Source organism: Macaca nemestrina, chromosome 7 (genome assembly GCF_043159975.1).
Source record: "Macaca nemestrina isolate mMacNem1 chromosome 7, mMacNem.hap1, whole genome shotgun sequence".
Taxonomy (NCBI): domain Eukaryota; kingdom Metazoa; phylum Chordata; class Mammalia; order Primates; family Cercopithecidae; genus Macaca; species Macaca nemestrina.
The window spans coordinates 170,627,265-170,651,856 of record NC_092131.1 but is presented as its reverse complement, the minus strand read 5'-3'; the positions used below and the strand labels follow the sequence as shown (position 1 = coordinate 170,651,856).

The window sequence follows — 24,592 nt, the reverse complement described above, 5'->3', positions numbered from 1 at the left end:
TGGTCATTTTTAGCCACTTGCTCCTTTAAAAGTGGATTGAGTCCTCTTGAGGGTTTTCCGGGAGAGGTATATATGAGGCAAAGTCTCCTTGAAGGGGTGGCATGGCCATAGACGTACTCAGGAATCTCTCATTGACTTGTCCTCAATGACCACACTTGAGCATACCTTCACCCTAGAGAAAAGCACCCACGTTGGGTACCAGATGAAGGGGTGGCCTGCCCCTCCACACCTGTGGGTGTTCCTTATCAGGTGGCATGAGAGACTGAGAAAAGAAAAAGACACAGAGACAAAGTTTAGAGAAAGAAAAGTGGGCCTGGGGGACCAGTGCTCAGCATAGGGAGGACCCACGCTAGCACTGGTCTCTGAGTTCCCTCAGTATTTATTGATCATTATCTCTCCCATCTTGGAGAGGGGGATGTGGCAGGACAATAGGGTAATCGTGGGGAGAGGGTCAGCAGGAAAACATGTAAACAAAGGTCTCTGTGTCATAAACAAGGTTAAGAAAAGGTGCTGTGCTTTGTTGTGCACGTACACAAACATTTTAGTGCATTAAAGAGCAGTATTGCTGCTAGCATCCAGCCTTAAGGTGGTTTTCTCCTATCTCAGTAAATAGAACATACAATCAGGATTTACACCGAGACATTCCATTGCCCAGGGATGAGCAGGAGACAGATGCCTTTCTCTTATCACAACTGGAAAGAGGACTTCCTCTTTTACTAATCCTCCTCAGCACAGACCCTTTACGGGTGTTGGGCTGGGGGCGGTCAGGTCTTTCCCTTCCCACAAGGCCATATCTCAGGCTATCACATGGGGAGAAACCTTGGACAATACCTGGTTTTCCTAGGCAGAGGTCCCTGTTGCCTTCCGCAGTGTATTGTGTCCCTGTGTACTTGATATTAGAGAATGGTGATGACTTTTAACAAGCCTACTGCCTTCAAGCACTTTTTTAACAAAGCACATTCTGCATAGCCCTCAATCCATTAAACCTTGAGTCAACACAGCACGTGTTTCTGCGAGCACAGGGTTAGGGCTGGGGTTACAGATTAATAGCATCTCAAGGCAGAAGAGTTTTTCTTAGTACAGAACAAAATGGAGTCTCTTATGTCTACTTCCTCTACATAGACACAGTAACAGTCTGATCTTTCTTTTCCCCACATCTTCTATATTGAATGAAATTTTAACCTTTCAGGAGTATGTCCTTTAAATCATGATTTAAAGACTGGAAGGAATCTAAGGTGTTTCTGAGGTATTATTGCCCAAATATCTGTATACTGTTAGTCATTCCAAATAAAGAAAATACCTATCGATTATCTTTATTTATAGAGATACCAAAGAAGGCTGAGAAAGGTCTTCCACAGTGAACTATTTGCCTGTAAGTGAAACTAGAGATAGAATAGCATTAGAATGCGGCACTGTGGGAAACCTAGAAATAACTTTAGGGATGTTTCTTAAGTCTTGAACAAATGAACATCCCATCCTTTTCCATTAGGTTTGTAAAAAGGCAATACATAGACTTTTGTGAGACACTTTTGATTTAAGAATGTATAATTGGTTTTATTCCTTGAATAACTTCTGCTTTCAGCGGACATTAGAGTAGCTCAGGCTACTGAGCTAAGAGGATCTACCCGTGTGTTTTTAGGCTCCATTCCTATTGTATGTCCTCCATTAACAGAGCTTTTGCTCATAAATTGCAATGTACCAGCCGGAGTGAGTTATCTACAGTTTCAAGAGTCATGGTCTAGGCAAGTTTAGGAAAGTCAAGTGTAGAAATAGCATGCCATGAAATTGGGTTTCTAGTAGTTCTTTACTTTCCAAGAATGATCTTTCAGGTGGGCACTTAATCCTGTAGCTGCATTTATATAAAGGGCCTCTACCAGGTGGGTGGAGAGGCATGAAACCACGGAGGAGAAAACAGTGTTTTCTTCTGTTAGTCCTCATATGGTGGTCAAGGCTATGGATAGAAAAGTGGGTTTGAAATACCCACTGTAGTAACCCATTGATTTCTCTGAGTGACTGTTTTATTGCAGTAGGGTTCAGGATAGACAGAGTGGCCCTTGTGTCAACTAGAAGTAGGCCTTTGTGTCTCTTTATGTCTATAGATATGGTAGGCCATGTCCTAAAAGTGCCTCCATGCCCCAAGATTTCCGCCCCTGGTTATTCCATCAAATGTTCATCTAGGTACTGCTGACAAGGGATTTTGCAGTTATAATTAAGGTCCCAAATCAGCTGAACTTAAGATTCACAGATTAACCTGTGAGATTATCCATGTGAGCCTAATCTAATTACACAAGTCCTTAAATGTAGAGGACTTTCCCTAGCTGATGGGAGTAGAGGCAGGTAGAAGAGAAGGCAGAAGGGGAAAGAGCCCAAGCACAAGAAGGAACTGAAGTGCCATCACTGGTTTGAAGACACAGACGGCCTCTGAGGACAGTGGCTCTTCACCCCTAGCTGACAACCAGAAAGGAAACAAGTTCCCCAGTCCTACAACTGCATAGAACGGAACTCTGCCAGCATCCCGAGTCAGCATGAAATGGGTTATTCCTCGAGCCTTCTGATTAAAAACCCAGCCTGGCCAGCACCTCAATGTCAGCCTCGTGAGACCTTGAGCAGAGAAGCCAGTCAAACCACCTGGACTTCTGACCTCCAGAATGGTGAGGTGATCAACGGGTGCTGTTTTAAGCTGCTAATTTTGAGGTAATTTGTTAGGCATCAGTAGAAAGCTAATACAATCAATGATTTCTTTTCTTCTGAATGAGACAATAGAAGACATAGCTGAGCACTCTTATGGCCTCTGGAATTATGCCAGCGAGAGCTCTGTTGGCTACAACCAGCCTTTTGCTTTCAAGACAAGACCAAAAGCATAAATCTGACATTTGCCCTGCTTCCAGTGTGACCTGCTGCAGTCAGGAAAAACCTCACATATTTCACTCTGAAATAAATCACGTCTTATTCTAGTACCCCAAATCAATAAAATACTGAGCATTTCCCACAAAACTATTATGTCTTTCAGAAATATGGTAATCAGAGCTGGGCGCAGTGACTCATGCCTGTAATCCCAGCATTTGGGAGGCCGAAACTCTGTCTCTACTAAAAAAGTAAAAAAAATTGGCCAAGCCTGGTGGCAGGCACCTGTAGTCCCAGCTACTTGGGAGGCTGAGGCAGGAGAATGGCGTGAACCCGGGAGGCGGAGCTTGCAGTGAGCCGAGATCACGCCACTGCACTCCAGCCTGGGAGACAGAGTGAGACTCCGTCTCTACATAAATAAATAAATAAATAAGGTAATCACATGAGAAAATGGCTGGTTCCCCACCACGAACAAGCTACTGTAATGTGGCAACTTTGATGAGGTGGCAGGGAGGTGTCGTTGCTGTGGTTTTCAACTTTCGTGCTTTATGATTTAATGGGTAAAGGCTCCTGATATCTGCCTTGCGTTCTCTGCCTCTTCTTTTCAAAATACTTTGGCCTTTGAGTCCTCCTTTGATGCTGGATACATTTTTCCAAAGTCCTTGCTGTTAGCAGGGTCTACATCTATTTTCTTTCACCAATTAGACTTAATTCTAGGTTAACTGAGAAACAGAATTGTCACATGTCTCATCATCCCTGGCTTTAAGGTTTGGAGTGAGCTCTGCAAATTGGAGGGCCATGGATTTCTTTTCTTTTCCGTATGCTCCATTTCGAAGTATTCTCTGCTAATGCCCTGCTGTAGTATGCATTTGGTGTTCCTCTAAGTTTGCAGTCTCACAGTGAACTCAATTTCTTTCTCTTTTTTCAGAGATAGCACCTCGCCATGTTTCCCGGTCTGGTCTTGAACTCCTGGGCTCAAGCAATCTTCTTGCCTTGGCCTCCCAGAGAGCTGGAATTATGGGATTACAAACATGAGTTACCATGCCTGGCTGATCCCAATTTCTTCTGACTGGGTTAGTAATTTTGGGACTCACTTCTTTCCTTTTCTTTTTTGGAGATGGAGTCTTGGAGTCTTGCTCTGTCGGCCAGCCAGGATGGAGTGCAGTGGTGCGATCTTGGCTCACTGCAACCTCCACCTCCCAAGTTCAAGCAGTTCTCCTACTTCAGCCTCCCAATTAACTGGGACTGCAGGCACTTGCTGCCATGCCTGGCTAATTTTATGTTAGTAGAGATGGGGTTTCACCATGTTGCCTAGGCTGGTCTTGAACTCCTGAGCTCAGGCAATCTGCCTGCCTCGGCCTCCGAAAGTACTGGGATTACAGGCCTGAGCCGCCGCGACTGGCCAGGACTCACTTCTATGATGACGAATTCAGGCAGAACCCTTTGAGTGTTTACTTCCCTGTCTATATTATATGACTCCTTTCAATAACTGGCTTTATTGAGATATCACTTATATACTGGGCAATCTGCCCATGTAAAGTGCACAATTAAATGGCTTTTAGTATATGTTCATAGAGTTATCACACAATCCATTTTAGAACGTTTTTATTTTCCCAAGGAGGAACTCTGCATCCCTTTGTCATTGTCCCATCAGCCCTTGGCAAACAGTAATCTACTTTCTATCTGTAAAGACCTGCCACTTCTGGGCATATCACAAAAGTAAAATCATAGAACGTATGGTCTTTTGGAACGAGTTTCCTTCAGTTAGCATACTGTTTCCAGGGTTCATTCATGCTGAAGCATATATCAGTGGTTCATTTATTCTTCTTGACAAATGATATCCAACAAAATGTATACCACATTTTATTTTATTCATACATCGGTTGGTGGACATTTGGGTTGTTTCCACTTTTTGGATATTATGAATAATGCTGCTTTGAACATTCATGTACAAGCTTTTATGCAGGCATATGTTTTTATTTATCTTCAGTATACGCCTACAAATGGAATTACTGGGGTATATGGTAACCATTTGAGGAACGGCCAGTCTGTTCTCCAAAGTGACTGTACCAATTTACAATCTCATCAGTAGTGTATGAGAGTTACAATTCCTTCACATCTTTTTCTTTCTTTCTTTTCTTTTTTTTTTTTTTTTTCGAGACAGAGTCCCGCTCTGTTGCCCAGGCTGGAGTGCAGAGGCTGCGATCTCGGCTCACTGCAAGCTCTGCCTCCCAGGTTCACGCTGTTCTCCTGCCTCAGCCTCCCAGGTAGCTGGGACTACAGGCGCCCACCACCACGCCCGGATAAGTTTTTAGTAGAGACGGGGTTTCACCGTGTTAGCCAGGATGGTCTCGATCTCCTGACCTTGTGATCCACCCACCTCGACCTCCTAAAGTGCTGGGATTACAGGCCTGAGCCACCGCGCCCGGCCCCTTCATGTCTTTTTCGATGCTTGTTATCACCTGTATTTTTGAGTCTAGCTTTTCTGTTGGATGTGAAGTGCTATCTCATGTGGTTTAGATTTGCATTTTCCTGGTGGCTAATGATGTTGAACATCTTTTTGTGTGCTTATTGCTCCATTTGTATATGTTGGAGAAATGTCTATTCTAATCCTTTGTCCACTTTTCAGTTGTGTTATTTGTGTTTTTATTGTTGAGTTGATGGGATAATTTGCAAATATTTTCTCCCATTCTGTACTTGTATTTTAACTTCCTTAATGTTGTCCTTTGAAATACAGAAATTTTAATTTTAGTGAAGTCCAATTTATCTACTTTTGGTTTTGTTTCTTGTGCTTTTGGTGTCATCCTTAAGAAAATGTTGCTTAATCCAAGGTTATGAGGATTTAAGTCTATGTGTTCTAAGAATTCCATAGTTTTAGCTCTTATGTTTAGGTCTTTAATTCATTTTTACTTGTCTTTCAGCTTTGCATGTGGCATGAGGTAGGGGTTCAGTTTAATTCTTTTGCATGTAGACATCCAGTTGTCCCAGCACCATTTGTTGAAAAGATTATTATTGGCCAGGTGTGGTGGCTCACGCCTGTAATCCCAGCACTTTGGGAGGCCAAGGCAGGTGGATCACAAGGTCAAGAGATCAAGATCATCCTGGCCAATGTGATGAAACCCCGTCTCTACTAAAAATACAAAAAATTAGCCATGTGTCATGGCGTGCGCCTATAGTTCCAACTACTTGGGAGTCTGAGGCAGAAGAATCGCTTGAACCCGGGAAGCAGAGGTTGCAGTGAGCTGAGATCGCACCACTGCATTTCAGCCTGGCAACAGAGCAAGACTCTGTCTCAAAAAAAAAAAAAAAAAAAAATATATATATATATATATATATAAAATGTATATATGTGTGTGTGTGTGTGTGTGTGTGTGTATAATTGTTATTCCCCACACCCAGTTGAAAAGATTATTTTCTCCCCCCTGTTGAATGGTTTTGGGATCGTTAATGAAAATCAGTTGAATATATAGATACAGAGGTTCGTTTCTAGATTTTTAATTCTATTCCACTGATCTATATATCTATCCTTATGCCAATACTACTCTGTCTTGATTATTGTTAACTTCACATTAAGTTATGAAATTGGGAATTTTAAGTGCTACAGATTTGTTCTTCTTTTTCAAAATTTTTTCTTTTTTGCTATTTTGGGTCCATGAGTTTCTATATGAATTTTAGAATCAGCTTGTCAACTTTTGCAATTAAGTCAGCTGGGATTTTGACAGGAATTACTTTAATTTTGTAGATCACTTTGGGTAATATTGCCATGTTAACATTATTAAGTCTTTGAATACATGAACATGGGATATGTTTTTGCATATATTTAGAGCTTCTTTAATTTCTTTCAGCAATGTTTTATGGTATTTAGAGCATAAGTTATGCACTTCTTTTGTCAAATTTACTCCTAGGTATTTTATTGCTTTTAATTATCTCATAAATGAATTTGTTTTTCTAATTTATTATTATTATTTTTTGAGACAGAGTCTTACTCTGTTGCCCAAGGTGGAGTGCAGTGGTGCAATCTCTCACTCCAACCTGTGCCTCCCATGTTCAAGTGATTCTTGTGCCTCAGCCTTCCGAGTAGCTGGGACTACAGGCATGCACTACCATGCCCAGCTGATTTTTGTACTTTTAGTAGAGACAGGGTTTCACCATGTTGGCCAGGCTGATCTCGAACTCCTGACCTCAAGTGATCTGCCCACCTCAGCCTCCCAAAGTGCTAGGATTACAGGCATGAGCCACTGTGCCCAGCCTGTTTTTCTAATTTCATTTTTTTGATTTGCGCTGCTAATGTATAGAAATACAACTGATTTTTTGATATTGATCTTGTATCCTGAAACTTGGCTGAACTCATTTATTAGTTCTAATATTAATTTTTTTCTTAGACCCCTTAGGATTTTCTATAGACAGGATTAGATAATCTGCAAATAGTGATGTTTTTATTTTTCCCTTTACAATTTTCATGGCTTTTGTTTCATTTTCTTGCCTAATTTCACTGGCTAGAACTTCCGGTACAATAGTGAGTAGAGGTGGCAAGAACAGACATCTTGATCGTAGGGAAAAGTAAGCAGTCTGTCTACTAAGTATGATATTAGCTGTAAATTTTTCACAGATGCTTTTTATCAGACTTAGGAACTTCTATTGCTAGTTTTCAAAAGTGGTTTTTTAAATTATGAAAGAGTATTAAACTTTGCCAAGTGCTTTTTTGCATCTAGTAAGATTGTTGTGTGTTTTTTCCTTTATTGTAATGGTGTGGTGTATTAAAATAATCTATTGTTAGATATTAAGCCAACCTTCCATCCCTGGGATAAATCCCACTTGATTATGGTGTAAAATCCTTTTTACACGTTGCTAGATTCAATTTGGTAGTAATTTGTTCAGGATTTTTGCATCTGTACTCAGAAGAGATACTGGTCTATGGTTTTCTTGTGATATCTTTGTTTTTGGTATTGGGCTATTATCAGGCTCATAGGAAGAGTTGGAAAGTGTTACCTTCTCTTCTATTTTTTGGAAGATTTTGTGAAAGATCAGTATAATTCTTCAGTAAACGTTTGGTAGAATTCCTCAGTGCTGCACTTTTCTTTGTGGGAATTTCTTTTCTTTTCCTTTTTTTTTTTTTTTTGAGACAGGCCCTCACTCTGTTGCCCAGACTGGAGTGCAGTCTCACTGCAGCCTTGACCTCCTGGGCTCAAGCGACCTTCCCACCTCCATCTCCCAGAGTAGCTGGGCCTGCAGGCACACACCCCTGAACCTGGCTAGTTTTGTTGTTGTTGTTGTTTCGTATTTGTAGAGATGGGGTTTCACCATGTTGCCCAGGCTAGTCTCAAATTTCTGAGCTCAAACTATCCACCCACCTCAGCCTCCCAAAGTGCTGGGAGTACAAGCTTATACCATTGCACCTGGCCTAGATTTTTTTCTTTTATTACTAATTCAATCTCTTTTCTGTGACTATTTATATCTTCTGTGTTTTCCTAGAATCAGTTTTGGAGTTTATGTCTTTCTAAGAATTTGTCCATTTCATCTAAGTTACCTAATTTGTTGGCATACAGATGTCCATAGTATTCCCTCACAATTCTTTTTTATTTCTGTAAGTTGGTGGCAATGGCCTCTCATTAATTTCTGATTTTAGTAATTTGACTCATCTGTCTTTTTTGTCAGTCAGCCTAGGTAAAGGTTGGCCGACTTTGTTGATCTTTTAGAAGAATCAACTTTTGGCTGGGCACAGTAACAGCGGCTCACACCTGTAATCACAGCACTTTGGGAGGCCAAGGCAGGCGGACTGCCTGAGGTCAGGAGTTCGTGACCAGCCTGGCCAACATGGTGAAACCCTGTCTCTACTAAAAATACAAAAATTAGCTGGGCGTGGTGGCACACACCTGTAATCCCAGCTCTTCGGGAGGTTGAGGCAGGAGAATCGCTTAAACCCAGGAGGTGGAGGGTGCAGTGAGCCAAGATTGTGCCATTGCACTCCAGCCTGGGCGACAAGAGTGAGACTTCTCTCAAAAAAAAAAAAAAAAAAAAAAGGAAAAGCAAACAAAAACAACAACAACAACAAAAACCAACTTTCGATTTTGTTGATTTTCTCCATTATTTTTCTAATTGCTATTTCATTAAATTCCTCTCTAATTCTTCTGATTTCCTTTCTTATGCTTGCTTTGGGTTTAGCTTGCTGTTCTTTCATAGTGTCTTACTGTGGAAGGTTAAGTTGCTGATTTGAGATCTTTTTTCTTTGTTATCATAAGTATTTACAATTATAAGTTTATCTGTGAGTACTGCTCTAGCTGCCTCCCATAAGTCTGTGTCTGACTCTTTATTTTTAGTTTATACAGCCAGCATTTGACTTATTTTTTATTGTGATGAAATATATATAACATAAAATTTACCATTTTAATTGTTACGTATGACTCTTGCATAAATGCTTCAATCCCAAACTTTCTGCAGAATTTTTAGAACAAGAAACAGAGAGACAAACCCACAGATAACTGTGATAAGTATGGAAAATGACAATTTTGTGTAACAGAGAGACTTTCAGATTGAGTCAAGACTGGGCCAGTTTTTTTCTGGACAGCATTAGTCTCCATGACCCAACATGCATTTGAATGAGAATTACAGACTATAAATAGAATAGGCAGAAATTTAGAGAGCTGTGGGACTCTGCAGATGCTCAGTAGCTTATTCACTCCTCCACGACAAAGATTTCTTTCAAAAGAGAGTTAACAGATAAGTTACAAATCAAGGTTGAAAACTCAACAAATCACTTTAGTATCCCAGCAAAGTCTCACACTCTGAGTCATGCATTGGAAACTGCTGACCAGTACTCAGGTTATAACTCCGCAAACAAGAAAGGCATTATTGCTGTTGAGTGACTCACCACGAAAAGCAGCAGAGCCCCTGACCGTGGGCTCAGCCCTTTGAGCTGAGGGCTCACACTCCTCAGATTGAGCTGTCCACTGCTGCAGACAAGGGGAATCGACAAGGTATCTTAGTGGAATCTCCAGAATTGTTAAAGGAAAGGCAATGAGTGCCACAGTGATGGAAAAATAGAACACTGGATTTATTTACTTGCTAGGCAACAGCCATGCCCAGCTAATTTTTAAACTTTTTGTAGAGATGGGGTCTTGCTATGTTACCTAGGCTCGTCTCAATCTCCTGGCCTGAAGTGATCCTCCTGCTTCAGCCTCCTAAAGTGCTGGGATTACAGGTGTGAGCCACCATGCCCAGCCCTTAGTTGTTTATTAATTGCATAGAAATCCTTTCTATTCTCACTAAAATTTTTTAAAACACTGTTTTTTAGTGAGCACAATGTGACCGAATAAGCTTCATTATGTTCTCAAACCTTGGTTCAGCACTCTGAGATGCAGAAGGTAAAACGATGGTTCTCAGCTGGCAGGATTTTGTCTGCCACCACTCTGGGGACATTTGGCAATGTCTGGAGATGGTTTTGGTTATGACTTGCAGGGACTATGCCCTTGGAATCCTGTGGGTGGAGGCCAAGGATGTTCAGGATAAACTCCCACCACAAAGGATCACTGGGCTGGAAGCATCAGCAGTGCTGAGGTGGAGAAGCCCTTAGCTGGAAGAGCTGGCTCTGCAGCAGGCGGGCTGCCTGGCCCATAGCCACTGTTTTTTTGCTGGCAGAGCCTCGCCGTAGAAACTGACAAGGCCAGATTCCCTTTTGATTTCCCTTTCCCCTTCCTTCCTTACAGAAAGGACTCAGCCAATTCTGATCAGCAGGCAGCAGCCATTACCCTCCGAAGGTCAGCGCAGTTAGGTGTGGTGACAGACACACTTGGAGGTGCCACAGCCTCCTGCGTGTCCTTGTACTCCTTGTCCATTTGGTCGTCTTCACTGTGGGGCATCTTCCTGGCCAACGATAGCTCCAGACCATCTTCAGGTGCTTGGCTGAAAACCCACAGAAGAAGTAGCTTGCTGTAGACGTCTCCTCTGCCTTCAGAGACCAGTTTTGGCAACACGACAAGCTTGATTTCTCAGACCGGCTAATTGGTGACTCCTCCGCTCTGCCAACTTCCCTCTGATACCTTCGCTTCTCTAGCTCCTCCCGCAACTGGCAAGGTCTCGTTCCTGTAATAGATCTCTCATCCCATGACCCATTCTGGTTCTGCCCACCTGACGAACCCTGGAGGATGCCCCTGAGTATTACCATCTGCTGCAGTGGGCAATGTTCTCTGTCCCTTGAGGTTATGAAATTTCCGTCTTATTCCACTTCAGAGAAGTAGAGTGTGTTCTAGCCCAGGAAGGACACTCACTCTGATTTTGGCAGGTTCTAAATCTGTCATAACCTCACACATCCAGTTATTCATGGACAAGGGAACATGAGCTCAATCTGACTTTATGTTCTGCTTTTGGAGAGAAAGTGGGTGACCTGATGTGTTTCTGAGAAACGAGTCTAGGGAGGTGTGTGCCCCACTCTCTGCTCGCTGCAGATGTCCCCATTGCAAGCACATTTGTACCCCAGTGCTTGTCTTCACCTTTATGACGTCCTCCCAGGTGAGAAATCACCCAAGTGGTCATGGCCACCTCCCACTATTTCAGTGTTCGGGGTTTTGGAAATGATTTACTGACATTGTATCAGAGAATAGTAACATTTAATCAGGGGCTGGCTTTCTCAAGGACAAATATTTTCTGCCATCAGTTCCTAAGCAGAAGAGGCCAACAGCATCTGAGGATCCCTTTGTCTGGGTTTCTGGCAGTTACCTCCCTTCCCAGGGTGAACAGCGACTCTGTTGCGCAAGGATTGACTTATCTTCCTGCCCTGTGTTTCTGACATTGTGAACAAAGTTTCTGGGGAAGTAAACTTTATGTTTAAACCATGTTTATGTTAAGCTTTATCTGTTCGAAAATCAAGTATATATAGCTGATCATAAAATAATGACTTATTATAGAAAATGTGAACAAATATAGAAATGTTTTCAGTGGAACATAAGTCACTCTAGATCTCTCAACCCAGAAATACTGCTGTCACTATCTTGAGCATTTCAGTCTCATCTCTGGAATATATTTATATATATTCATGTCTTACAAAATTAGGGTCAAATTATATCTACTGAGGAGGCAGCAAACTTTAAAAATAAAATAACCCCTGACTCACAGACTGAGGGAATAATATACTTTGAAGAAGTGAGAGAAAAAAAAATTATGTTGGTGTCAGGGTTGTTTTTCAGATAATTCTGAAGATGGTGGCGGGAGCATCCTATCAGCGTCTTGCTTCTCTAAAGTCCTGGATGTGGTGACGGATTATTGGCACAATAATGCTGTGTAACAGACAACTTCACAGTTTCAGTGTCTTGTAGCACTTCACACAAGGCTGTGCAGGCCACTGGGCTCAGCTGCACTGGGCTCTAAGTGGCAGGGTGGCCTCCGACGTGCCCCACAGGCTCCTTCTCCTTTGATCAGCAGCACCTGGACGTGTTCTCCTGGTGAAGGGCCAGAGCCCAGGAGCGGAGCCAACTGTACGCACAAGCATATTGCAGGCCTTTGCCCACACCTCACTGCTAACGCTCCATTGGCCAAAGCAACAGTCACGGCGTGAGGAAACGCCCCTCGTCTACAGCAGGCACGAGGGGAGGAGAAAACCATCCCGATGGCCACACAGGATGAGATTGCTTTTCCATCCCCGTGAAGAGCTACGGCTTTGGCAAGAGTTGCTGGAGCTGGTTTGGGCTTGGAATAAGCTGCAAAGAGGGCTTGCTTTAGCACCAGGCAGTTTCTCTTTCTTTCTGTCCTTGAAGACAGAACCAGCTCCTCTTTTTCTGTGTCTGTATCTCTGGCTCCTGCACAGGGGGTTTGGCTCGCCGTGAGGACACATTTGGTGTCAAATAGATTTATGTTCTGGAGACCTTTTTCTTCCAGGGCAGCCTTACCTCATCAGAATGCGGAAGGGACCTGGCTCAAGAGGTCCCAGTATCGACGACAGCAGCCAATATTTTAGACAAATCTTTTCCTTGCCTCAGCAGTGGCGGCTCCATCCTGATTTTATAAGACAGGAGCAGGTCTGCAATTAATGCCCATAAATCACAGGTGGCTGGAGCAGATGCCTCAGTTTCGATTCCTGGATAGGCTGTGGTCTCACATCATCAACAGCACATGGCCCGGGCTCAAATGACCAGTCTCAGATGACCCGAACTCACAGGGAGAGGCCTGCGTGGGGTCTGCTTCCATGGACGCCCTAGGTGTGCTGTGGCTGCGCCCTGGGGAGCCTTCTCTCTCACTATTCCTTGGCAGGAGAATGGGTTGTCATGGCCCAGTCCTGTCACACTTCTAAGCTCCTCGGTGTCCCCTGTCCCATGCACGGGATGCACATCCTGCCCTGCAGTGCAGGGCTCCTGAGCACACTATGGACAAGGCTGGGTGACTCAGGCTCACGGGAGCCCCAGCATGGCCCCTGTGATATTGTGAACCCCATTTCCCGGCACATGACTCCTGAAATCCTTAGCAACTCCACAGTGATGTCTTTTGTACAGGAATGAATTACCTGCTGGCTGGCAGCCCCTAGGGAGGGTGGAGCTGGTTATGAGAAACATCTAGGCAGGATTAGAGGTCAGGACTTTCAACTCCACCCCCCAGCCTGGAGGTTGCCAGTGGTTTAATCAGTCGTGAAGCTTCCATAAAAACCCCGAAGAACTGGATGCCAGGAGCTCTTGGATGGCTGAACACGGGTTGCTTCTTGGAGGGCGGTCCCTGGGGAGGGCATCGAAGCTTCGTGCTCCCTCTCCCGTACCTCACCCTCTGCATCTCTTCATTTGTGTCCTTCGTAATCAACCACTAAAGGTAAGTGTTTCCCAGAGTTATGAGAGCTACTCTAGCAAATTCATCAAACCAAAAGGAGCCATGGGGACCCCAACTTGAAGCCAGCCAGTCAGGAGTTCCGGAGGCCCCGCACTTGTTCCTGGTATCCAGCGGGGCTGGGGAGGGGGTTAGTCTTGGGCATGGAGGCCTCACACTCGGATCTGATGCTACCTCCAGGTGGACAGTATCAGAACTGAAGTCGGGGACACCCAACTGGTGTCCGCTGCAGAACCGATTGCTTGTGTATTGTTGGGGAGAAATCCCCACACATTCGGCCATAGAAGTCTTCTGTGTTGATTGTTGTAGGGTGAGAGAATAGAAAAAGCATTTTTGGGCTTGTATGGGAGCTTTTTTCTATTTTTACAGCCCCAAACAGGAGTGGGGGTTGTAGGGAAGAGGTGGGCGGAGCCTGCTGCAAGTTGCAGGGCTGTGTCCCAGCAGTGCTGGGAGGGGATTGTGTGCACTTGTCCTGGGAGGGGGTCCTGGCACAGGAGCCAGCACCAAAGGGTGACAATTCTTACCCTTTACCCCACAGGGCAGGGATGCTCTAAGTTTGGCAAACCAGCTAATCCTCCTGCACACTGAACCTTAGGGTCTCTGCCACCCTCCCCTACAGCAGGCAGTTGGCATCTGGTGCACATGAAGGGGCATCTGAAGACCTCATCTCCGGGGCATCCTCAGCCACCGCACCAGAAGTGCCAGGTGTGGCCAGCTTGGTGTGGCTGCCAGTGGAAAGTCACAGCCCCACCACTGGCAGAACCCAGGTAAGACCCGGAGCAGTGAGCCCCTCATGAAACCCCCACCCCATTTTCTTTTTTTTTGAGATGAAGTCTCCACCCAGGCTGGAGTGCAGAGGCACGATCTCAACTCACTGCAAACTCCGCCTCCCGGGTTCAAGCGAGTCTCGTGCCTCAGCCTCCCGAGTAGCTGGGATTACAGGCACCCGTCATCAAGCCCAGCTAATTTTTGTATTTTTAGTAGAGATGGAGTTTCACCATTTTGGCCAGGCTGGTGTTGAACTTCTGAGCTCAGGTGATCCTCCCACGTCGGCCTCCCAAAGTACTGGGATTACAGGCGTGAGCCACCGCGCCCAACCCCTCACCCCATTTAACAAAACTTATGTGTGTGGACACTAAAATAGTTTCCTTCTGACATTTCTGATTGCAAAATTGTGCACAAACTGAAGCTGATCTTTTCCCTCCCCACCCTTCTCTTTTTGTCCCTGCTTTCCTGGTTCAATTGGGCCTTTCTAAAAACACTGAAGATTCCACTCCATGTCATACCAACGACATTTCAATGTCCCCCCAACATCAAATGCAATTTTATATTCCTATAAGTTGAATTATGATGGATTATTTGACATAAAATACACCTTATAGATCTATGAATGTTGATGTTGATTTTGTTTTCATTCGAAAGTTGGCATCAATACATCCTCCAACCCCTCCCTTTCTCTCAAGCCTCGGGGACCTTGGAAAGCTGGCACATGTGCTTATTCAGCCTTTTGGGCAATTCAGTGGGACCTGAAACATGCTGTCATCCTGCCCTAGAGAAGGCTGACAGTTGGCGGTTCCAGTCTCTGCACTTCCACAGAATCCTGGGGCACCCTGAAGGCAGTGTTCTGAAGAACTTACTCCCACGGGAGTTTGGAGTGGAAATGGTCCTCCAACTAAAAGTTTACTCATTCTGCAATCACAGTTCATTCATGCTGGGTGCAGTCCTAATGCCAACGTTTGTTTCCTTCATGACGTCGCACCTGAATCAGGGTCAGGCCAGACCTCTGAAGCCTCATCCTCATGCAACTTGTCTCACGATGGAGAGTGGCCGGTCTCTCTGCAGTACTGTCCAAAATCACCTGTACCCCCTGCAAGACTAGGCTTCTGGGAAGAAACCAGGTGGGAAACCTGGCATAAAACCAACAAGTAGAGGCAGCAGAGGGAGGATCCAGCCATGGGCTGAGACTTGCCGGGCACCTTTGCAGCTTGCTCTTGGGACCTGCCCAGGCTGGAGTGCAGTGGTGGGATCTCAGCTCACTGCATCCTCTGCCTCCTGGGTTCAAGCAATTCTCCCTGCCTCAGCCTCCCAAGTAGCTGGGATTATAGGTGCCTGCCACCATGCCTAGCTAATTTTTGCATTTTTTGTAGAGACGGGATTTTGCCATGTTGGCCAGGCTGATCTTGAACTCCTGACCTCAGGTGATCCACCTGCCTCGGCTTCCCAAAGTGCTGGGATTACAGGCGTGAACCACCATGCCTGGCCTCTGTTAACCTGATTCTTTATCATTTTAGTAAACAGGTTATAAGAAATTTCTGTATTTGAAAATGAAAGAAACATTGATTGACTCCAATATTCTGAGGAAAAAACTCCAGGAGTTTCTAGTTACAATGTAAAAGACAAAAACATCTAGCATAGAAAGGAGCCGGCTTTCTACTCCTAGACAAGTCGATTCACTTCCCTCTGCTCCTTTCTGTTAAGTGAAACTAAAAACCCTGGAAATAATTCAATGGACAATCATAAGGACCCTTGGAAAAGTAAAAAAGAGGCAGGCAGCCTGGCTGGAGAACTCAGGACTTGAGGACTGAGGTGGTGGCGAATCTCTGGGTTTTGTTTTTATCTTTGCTGTATTCTGGACTGGGTGCTGGAGGAGCCTGCAACCCAGACCCACCATAAGGCACAGATGGAAAATAAAACTTGAAGAAACGCCTTATTTCTCTAGCAGAGACAGGGAAATGGGCAGCCCACAGGACAGAAATCTTTTTTGGTAATACCCACTTTACCTTCAGCTAAGTGAACACCGCAGCAACTCCAGCACTGCAGTGAAGTCTCAAAGAGAGTCTAGACTCCCATGTCCCGCCCAGCAGCAGCAGGCAGCCTGGGCTGGTGCCATCGGCAGAGGCCAGGTAGGGGGTGTGGACTCCCACTCCCACCCACCAGGGCCAGGGGACTGTTGGCAACAAGTTCCTTCCCTACTGGCATGGTGTCCGCAGAGATGGAGTGGGGAGTCTGGACTTCTGTCCCCACCCCCAGCTAGACATGGGGCAGAGGATCTCAGATAGGAAAAAACTGGAGAAAATGATTCTTTAAGCCTGCATAGAAGGTCTGGAGCAGACAGCTGATCAACCCAAAGGTAAAACTGACCGATTCAACACGTCAAAAGATTAGAACTGGACCAGTACGAAAGTTTCACACATGCAAATGTGCATACACATTGCAGAGTGCCCCCCAAGTAGCACACTAACAAACTCGACTACAATAGCATTACAGCGGCTCTGAAAACTCGTCATTGGAACCACAGCCTAAAGCACTTGCATCCTAAATCTAAATGGGGAGACTGCCTGCTAAAATGGAAGCTTTAAAGAAGACAGACTCTGAGTCTTCTAACATAGTACCCGAAATATCCAAGATACAATCAAAGACCACTTGTCATGCCAAGAACCCAGAAAATAACAACTTGAATGACAACAGACAACAAACAAAAGCACACATAAAGATGATTCAGCGGTTGAAATTCGCTGATGAAGATTTCAAAGCAGTCATCACAAAAAGTTTCAACAAGCAATTATAAATACTCCTGAAACAAGTAAAAATAGAAAGTCTCGGCAAAGAAATAGAAGATGCAAAAAAAGAACTAAATGAAAATTATAGAAACTAAAAATACAGGAACTGAAATAAACAATTTGCTGAATGAGCTCCGTACTAGCTTAGAGATGATAGAGAATAAAATTAGTGAATGTGAGAAGAGAGAAATAAAATTTAATCTAAATAATACAAAGAGGGCCGGCTCCGTGGCTTACGCCTGTAATCCCAGCATTTTGAGAGGCCGAGGCGGGGGATCACCTGAAGTCAGGAGTTCGAGATCAGCCTGGCCAACATGGTGAAACCCTGTTCTCTACTAAAAATACAAAAATTATCCGAGCATGGTGGCGGGCACCTGTAATCTCAACTACTCGGGAGGCTGAGGCAGGAGAACCACTTGAACCCGGGAGGTGGAGGTTGCAGTGAGCCGAGATCATGTCACCGCACTCCAGCCTGGATGACAGAGCAAGACTGTGTCTCAAAAAATAAGTAAATAAATAAATAGAGAAAGTAGCCTGGGAAGAAAATGAACAAAGTCTCATAACCTGCAGGACAATGACAAAAGAACTAGCCTTTATGTCATCGGAGTTCCAGGGTGGGAGAAAATTTGTGAAGCTGAAAAGGTGCCGAAGAAATAATGGCTGAAAATTCCTCAACGTTGGTGAAAGGCATAAACTTACAGATTCAAAAAGCTAAGTGAACCTCAAACAGAATGAAACCAAAAGAATCCACATCAAGGTACATTATAATAAAACTTCTGAAAACTAAAGACAAAAATCCCCAAGAAACACACAATTGAAAGCAGCTAGAAAGGAACAATGAATTAGTTACAGGGGATCAATGATTTGAATGACAGAGGATTCATCCTCTGAAACCATGGAGACTAGGAGGAAGTAGCCCAGCATTTTTCAAGTGCTGAAAAATAAAGAATTGTAAACCCTGCGTCCTATAACTAGTGCAAGTACCATTTACTTCTGAAGGATAAAGACATTCACAGACAAAGGAATAAAATTTGTTGCCATCAGATTTGCTCTTTTTAAAATTTTTATTTATTTATTTTAATTTTTGAGACAGGGTCTCACTGTGTCACCCCGGCTGGAGTGCAGTGGCATGCCCTCGACTCACTGCAACCTCTCCCTCCTGGGTTCAAGAATTCTGCTGCCTCAGCCTCCAGAGTAGCTGGGATCACGGGTGTGCCCCACCATGCCCCGCTAATTTGTGTATTTTTAGTAGAGGTGGGGTTTCACCATGTTGGTCAGGCTGGTCTCAAATTCCTGGCCTCAAGTGATCCATCTGTCTTGGTCTCCCAAAGTGCTGGGATTACAGGCATGAGCCACCACACCCAGCCAAATCTACTCTTAAAGAACAGCTAAAGAAACAGAATGGAAATGGTAGCAGATGGAGATGACAGAAAGAGGAAAGGAGCTACAGAATGAAAGAAAAAAACAATAGAATAAGTAAAGAGAAGGGCAAACATAATAGGCTATCCTTCTCCTTATAAAATTATATTTGATGGTTAAAACAAACGTTATAATGCCATCTGATATGGTACTCAGTGTATATAGAAGAAGTACTTAAAACAATGATATTTAAAAATTGGAGAGCGCAAAGGAAAATAAAAGGAAGTAAAGTTTCTACACTTCACTGTGGTAAATGTCAATACCAGTAGACTGTGACATGCTTCATATGTATTTTGTATACCTAGAGCAACCACTAAGAAAATTATTCAAAGGAATAAACTAAAAAACATTATGAACAAATCAAAATGAAATGCTAAATAACATCCAGGTAATCCACAAGAAATCAAGAAAATGTATGCAGAGGAACAAGAACTGGGGAAAACATACAGAAGATCAATAATAAAATGGAAGACTTAAGCCCTAATCTATTAATAATTATTTTTAATGTAAATGGTCTCTATAAAATACAATTAGTGACCAACTGAAAAACAGATTGGAAGAATGGATTAAAAAATGACCCATTTGGCCGGGCGCGGTGGCTCAAGCCTGTAATCCCAGCACTTTGGGAGGCCGAGACGGGCAGATCACGAGGTCAGGAGATCGAGACCATCCTGGCTAACACAGTGAGACCCCGTCTCTACTAAAAAATACGAAAAACTAGCCGGGCGAGGTGGCGGGCGCCTGTAGTCCCAGCTACTCCGGAGGCTGAGGCAGGAGAATGGCGGGAACCCGGGAGGCGGAGCTTGCAGTGAGCTGAGATCCGGCCACTGCACTCCAGCCCGGGCGACAGAGCCAGACTCCGTCTCAAAAAAAAAAAAAAAAAAAATGACCCATTTATGTGAAGCCCATAAGAAACTCACTATAATGAAATAAGTAGATTGAATATAAAAGGATGGAAAAGATATGCCATGCCCACTGGAGTGGCTTCGTAACAGATATAGTAGACTTCCAAGAGAAAATTACCAGGGACATTATATAATGATAAAAGATGCAACCTGGCCGGGAACAGTGGCTTACACATGTAATCACAGCACTTTGGGAGGCTGAGGCGGGTAGATCACTTGAGGTCAGGAGTTCGAGAGCAGCATGGCCAACATGGTGAAACCCTGTCTCTACTAAAATTACAAAAATTAGCTGGGTGTGTTGGCGCCCACTTGTAATCTCAGCTACTCGGGTGGCTGAGGCAGGAGAATCACTTGAACCCAGGAGATGGAGATTGCAGTGAGCTGAGATGGTGCCACGGCACTCTAGCCTGGGGGAGAGTGAGGATCTGTCTTAAATAAATAAATAAATAAATAAATAAATAAATAAAAGATGCAACCCTCCAAAAACACACAGTGACCTTAAATGTGCATGTACCAAACACCAAAGGACAGAACATCGAAATGCATGAAGTAAAAACAGAACTGAGAAAAGAACTAGACAAATCCCCAATATGGTTGGGTGCTTGAATGCCCCTCTGTCAGCAACTGATAGAAATATTAGATAGAAAATCAGCAAAGATACAAATGAACTAAACATCACCATCAACCAACATGATCTAATGAACATTGATAGAATATTCTAAATGACAACGGCATAATATACATGCTTTTCAAGCACCGTGGAACATTTAAGATAGATGAAAACCTGGATCATAAAACAAACCTTCACAAATTTAAAGAGTAAAGTCACATAGAATAATTTCCTGAATATGTAAAGAACTCCTGCAACTCAACAACAATAGTAACAACCACAAGCAGCTCAATTGAAAAATGGGCAAAGGACATGAATAGACATTTCTCCCAAGGAGCTGTACAAATGGCCAATAAACACATCAAAGATGTTAAACATTATTACTAGAGAAATGCAAGTCAAAATGTGGTATTACTTCATACCCATTAGGATGACTATTACCCTCCCAAATTGAAAATGACAAGTGTTGGTGAGGATGTGAAGAAATTTAACCCTTGTGCACTGCTGGTGGGGATGTAAAATGATGCAGTCACTGTGGAAAACTGTTTGAGTTTTGCAAAAAGTTAAACTTAGAATTACCTTACAATACAGTCATTTAACTTCTGGGTATATGCTTACACGGAATTGAAAGCAGAGAATAAATAGAGAGTTGTTCATTGCTGTTCACAGCAGCATTATTCACAGTAAGTGAAAAGAGCTCAAGAGGCCACCAATGGATGGATGAATAAACAAAAGGTGGCACATACATACGATGAACTGAATTATTACTCAGTCTCCAAAAGGAAGGAAACTCTGACATAAGCTACAACATGTGATGAACCTTGAAAACATTGTGCTAAGTGAAATAAGCCAGACTCAAAGAGGCAAATTGTATGATTTCACTTGTATGAAGCACCCAGGACTGGCAAAGGTATAGACAGAGAGTAGAATAGAGGTTACCAGGAACTAGCAAAAGGGGGAATAAAGACTTACTATTTAATGGATACAGTTTCGGTTTGGGATAATGAAAAAATTCTGGAGATGGATAGTGGTAATGGTAACACATGACTTTTTATTTATTAATTTTGAGACAGTGTCTCCCTCTGTTGCCCAAGCTGGAGTGCAGTGGTGCCATCTCGGCTCACTGCAAGGTCGGCCTCCCAGGTTCACGCCATTCTCCTGCCTCAGCCTCCCGAGTAGCCGGGACTACAGGCACCTGCCACCACGCCTGGCTAATTTTTTGTGTGTTTTTAGTAGAGACAGGGTTTCACTGTGTTAGCCAGGATGGTCTTGATCTCCTGACCTTGTGATCCACCTGCCTCGGCCTCCCAAAGTGCTGGGATTACAGGCGTGAGCCACCGCGCCCAGCCTAACATGACATTTTGAATGCACTAATACCAATGAACTGTATACTTTAAAATGGTTTAAAAGGTCAATTAAAAAAAATAAAAGTACACATAGCTGCATGAAAACACATCATATCAAAATTTGTGAAATGCGGCTAAAGCAGTGCACAGAGGGAAATTTACAGCACCAAATGCTTATGTTAGAAAAGAAGAAAGATCCTAAGGTCAAAAATTTAAGCACCCACCTAGGAAACCAGAAAAAGAAGGAAAAAATAAACACAAAACAAGCAGGAAAAAAAATAAATAACAAGAGAAGAGCAGAAATCAAAGAAACTAAAAATGTAGTAGTAGAGAAAATTAATGAAATAAAAAGCTGACTCTTTGAAAATATCAGTAAGGGCGGGCGCGGTGACTCACACTTGTAATCCCAGCACTTTGGGAGGCCGAGGCAGGTGGATCACAAGGTCAGGAGATGGAGACCATCCTGGCTAATATGGTGAAACCCCGTCTCTACTAAAAATACAAAAATATTAGTTGGGCGTGGTGGCGGGTGCCTATAGTCCCAGCTACTCGGGAGGCTGAGCAGGAGAATGGTGTGAACCCGGGAGGCAGAGCTTGCAGTGAGCCAAGATTGCGCCACTGCACTCCAGCCTGGGCGACAGAGCGAGACTCCGTCAAAAAAAAAAGAAAGAAAAAAGAAAAGAAAATATCAGTAAAAATGACAAACTTATCACAAGACTGGCAACAATAAAGAGAGTGAAGACACAAAGTAACAGTATTAGAAATGAAAAAGGGAGTATCAGTATGGCACCTGCATTCACTAAAAGGATAATAGGAAGTACTACAGACATCTCTAAGCACTTAAATTTAACAACTTAGATAAAATGGACACATTCCTTGAAAATCACAAATTACCAAATTCAACTAATATGAAACAAATAATTTGAGTAGTCTTATAACTATTCAAAATTGAATTAATGAATTAAAAGCTTCTGAAAAAATTCCAGATCCTGATGATTTCACTGGAGATTCTACCAAATGTTTAAATAAGAACAAGCACTAATTGTACAAATACTATCCAGAAAAGTGAAGAGGAAGGAACACTTCCTATCTATTTTATGAGACCAGTATTACCCTAATTCTAAAACAAAACCCACACAAACATGAAAGAAAAAGAGAAAGATGAAAGAAAAGAAAAAGAAAGAAAAAAGAAAGAAAAAGAAGGAAGAGGAAGGAAGAAAAGGAAGAAAGGAAAAGGAAGGAAGGAAAGAAAAGAAAGAAGAAAGAGAAAACTACAGACTATTATATTTCATGAAATTAGATACAGAACTCTTTTACAAAATATTGGCAGATCAAACCTAGCAATGTACTGAAAGAATAATACACCATAAGCAATGTATGCAGCTATGCAAGGCTGGTTCAACACTAAATCAATCAATCTAATCCACCATATCAACAGAAGAAAAATCATATGATCATAACAATTGATTTGGTCATGCTAAAATTGACGTGATCATTTTTAATATGGTTAAAGTTTGATATAATCAAAATTAATATGATCATTGACAAAATTCAACATCATTTTATGATAAAAACCCTCAGCAAACTAGGTATGAAGGGGAACCTCCTAAACTTGATTAAGGTCATCTACAGAACAATCTACAGTTGACATCATCTCAATGGTGAAAGCTCATTTTTTTTCTTATAAGATATGGAACAAGATAAGGATGCTCATTCTCAAGTTTTTAGTCAGTAAAATAAGGCAAGAAAAGAAAATAAAAAGCATACAGCTCAAAAAGGAAGAAATAAATCTGTCCATATTTTCAGATGACCTGATTAAGCAAAATATGCTAAGTAAGATATTAGTCTATTCTTATGCTGCTAATAAAGACATACCCAAGACTGGGTAATTTATAAAGGAAAAAGGTTTAATGGACTCACAGTTCCGCAGGGCTGGGAGACCTCCCAATTGTGGCAGACGGCAAATGATGAGCGAAGTCACATCTTACATGGAGGCAGGCAAGACAGATTGTGCAGGGGAACTCCCATTTATAAAACCATCAGATCTCATGAGACTTATTCACTAACACAAGAACAGTAAGGGAGAGTCTGCCCCCATGATTCAATTGTCTCCACTTGACCCTGCCCTTGACATGTGGGGATTATTACAATTCAAGGTGAGATTTGGGTGGGTATGCAGCCAAACCATATCAGAAATCTAGAAAAGCTCCTAGAACTAAGTGGGTACAGCAAAGTCCAAGATACAAGATAAACACAGAAAAATCAGATGTATTTTTATGTACTAGCAACAACATGAAGAAACCAAATTTTAAAACAAAATATTTATAATTACTCAAAAAAGATAAATGTTTAGATATAAGTCTAATAAAACTTGTTCAGGTCTGTCTGCTGAAAACTGCAAACTGCTAATTAAAAAAATCAAAGAAGATGTGAACAAATGGAGACATGCCATGTTCATGGATAGACTCAACATAGTAAAAATGTCAACTCTGCCAAATTACTCAGTAGTTTTAAAGTAATTTATATCAAAATCCCATCAAGGCTTTTTGTATACATAGACAAGCATATTTTAAATTTTATATGGAAAGGGAAGGCACTAGATAGAATAACCAATCTTCCAAAAGATGAATGAAATGAGAGGAATCGCTTTTCTCAATATTAAGGCTTACTGTAGAGCTATGCATGATATTGGCAGAGAGACTATGGAACAAAATAGAGAACCCAGAAATAGGTCCACACAAATATGCCCCAATGATTGTTTACAAATGTGCAAAAGCAATTTAAGGAAAGATAACCTTTCCAACAAATGATACAGGAGCAATTGAATACCTATGGGCAAAACCAAAACAAAACAAAACACCTCGACCTAAACCTCACACTTTACACAAAAATTAACTCAAAATGGATCACAGATTTAAATGTAAAGCATAAAACTGTAAAACTTTTAGGAGAAAACCTAGAAGAAAATCTTCTAGATCTAGGGTGAAGCAAGCGTTCTTAGACTTGGCACCCAAACCACAACACCTAAATGAAAAAACAATACATTAAACTTCGTCAAAATTAAAACTTTTTTTTTTTTTTTGAGCCATAGTTTCACTCTGTCACCTA

At 42.6% G+C, this 24,592-nt stretch overlaps 1 long non-coding RNA gene across 1 annotated transcript in view; it reads left to right on the top strand.

Moving 5' to 3' along the window:
* LOC105497512 (uncharacterized) overlaps nt 1-12,833 on the top strand; it is a 40,061-nt gene extending 27,228 nt beyond the window's left edge. The window contains exons 3-4 of the long non-coding RNA XR_011606228.1: nt 3,773-3,917; nt 10,548-12,833. This is a non-coding gene — a long non-coding RNA (uncharacterized lncRNA). The remainder of the gene's footprint in view (nt 1-3,772; nt 3,918-10,547) is intronic.
* Nucleotides 12,834-24,592: the final 11,759 nt, after the last annotated feature.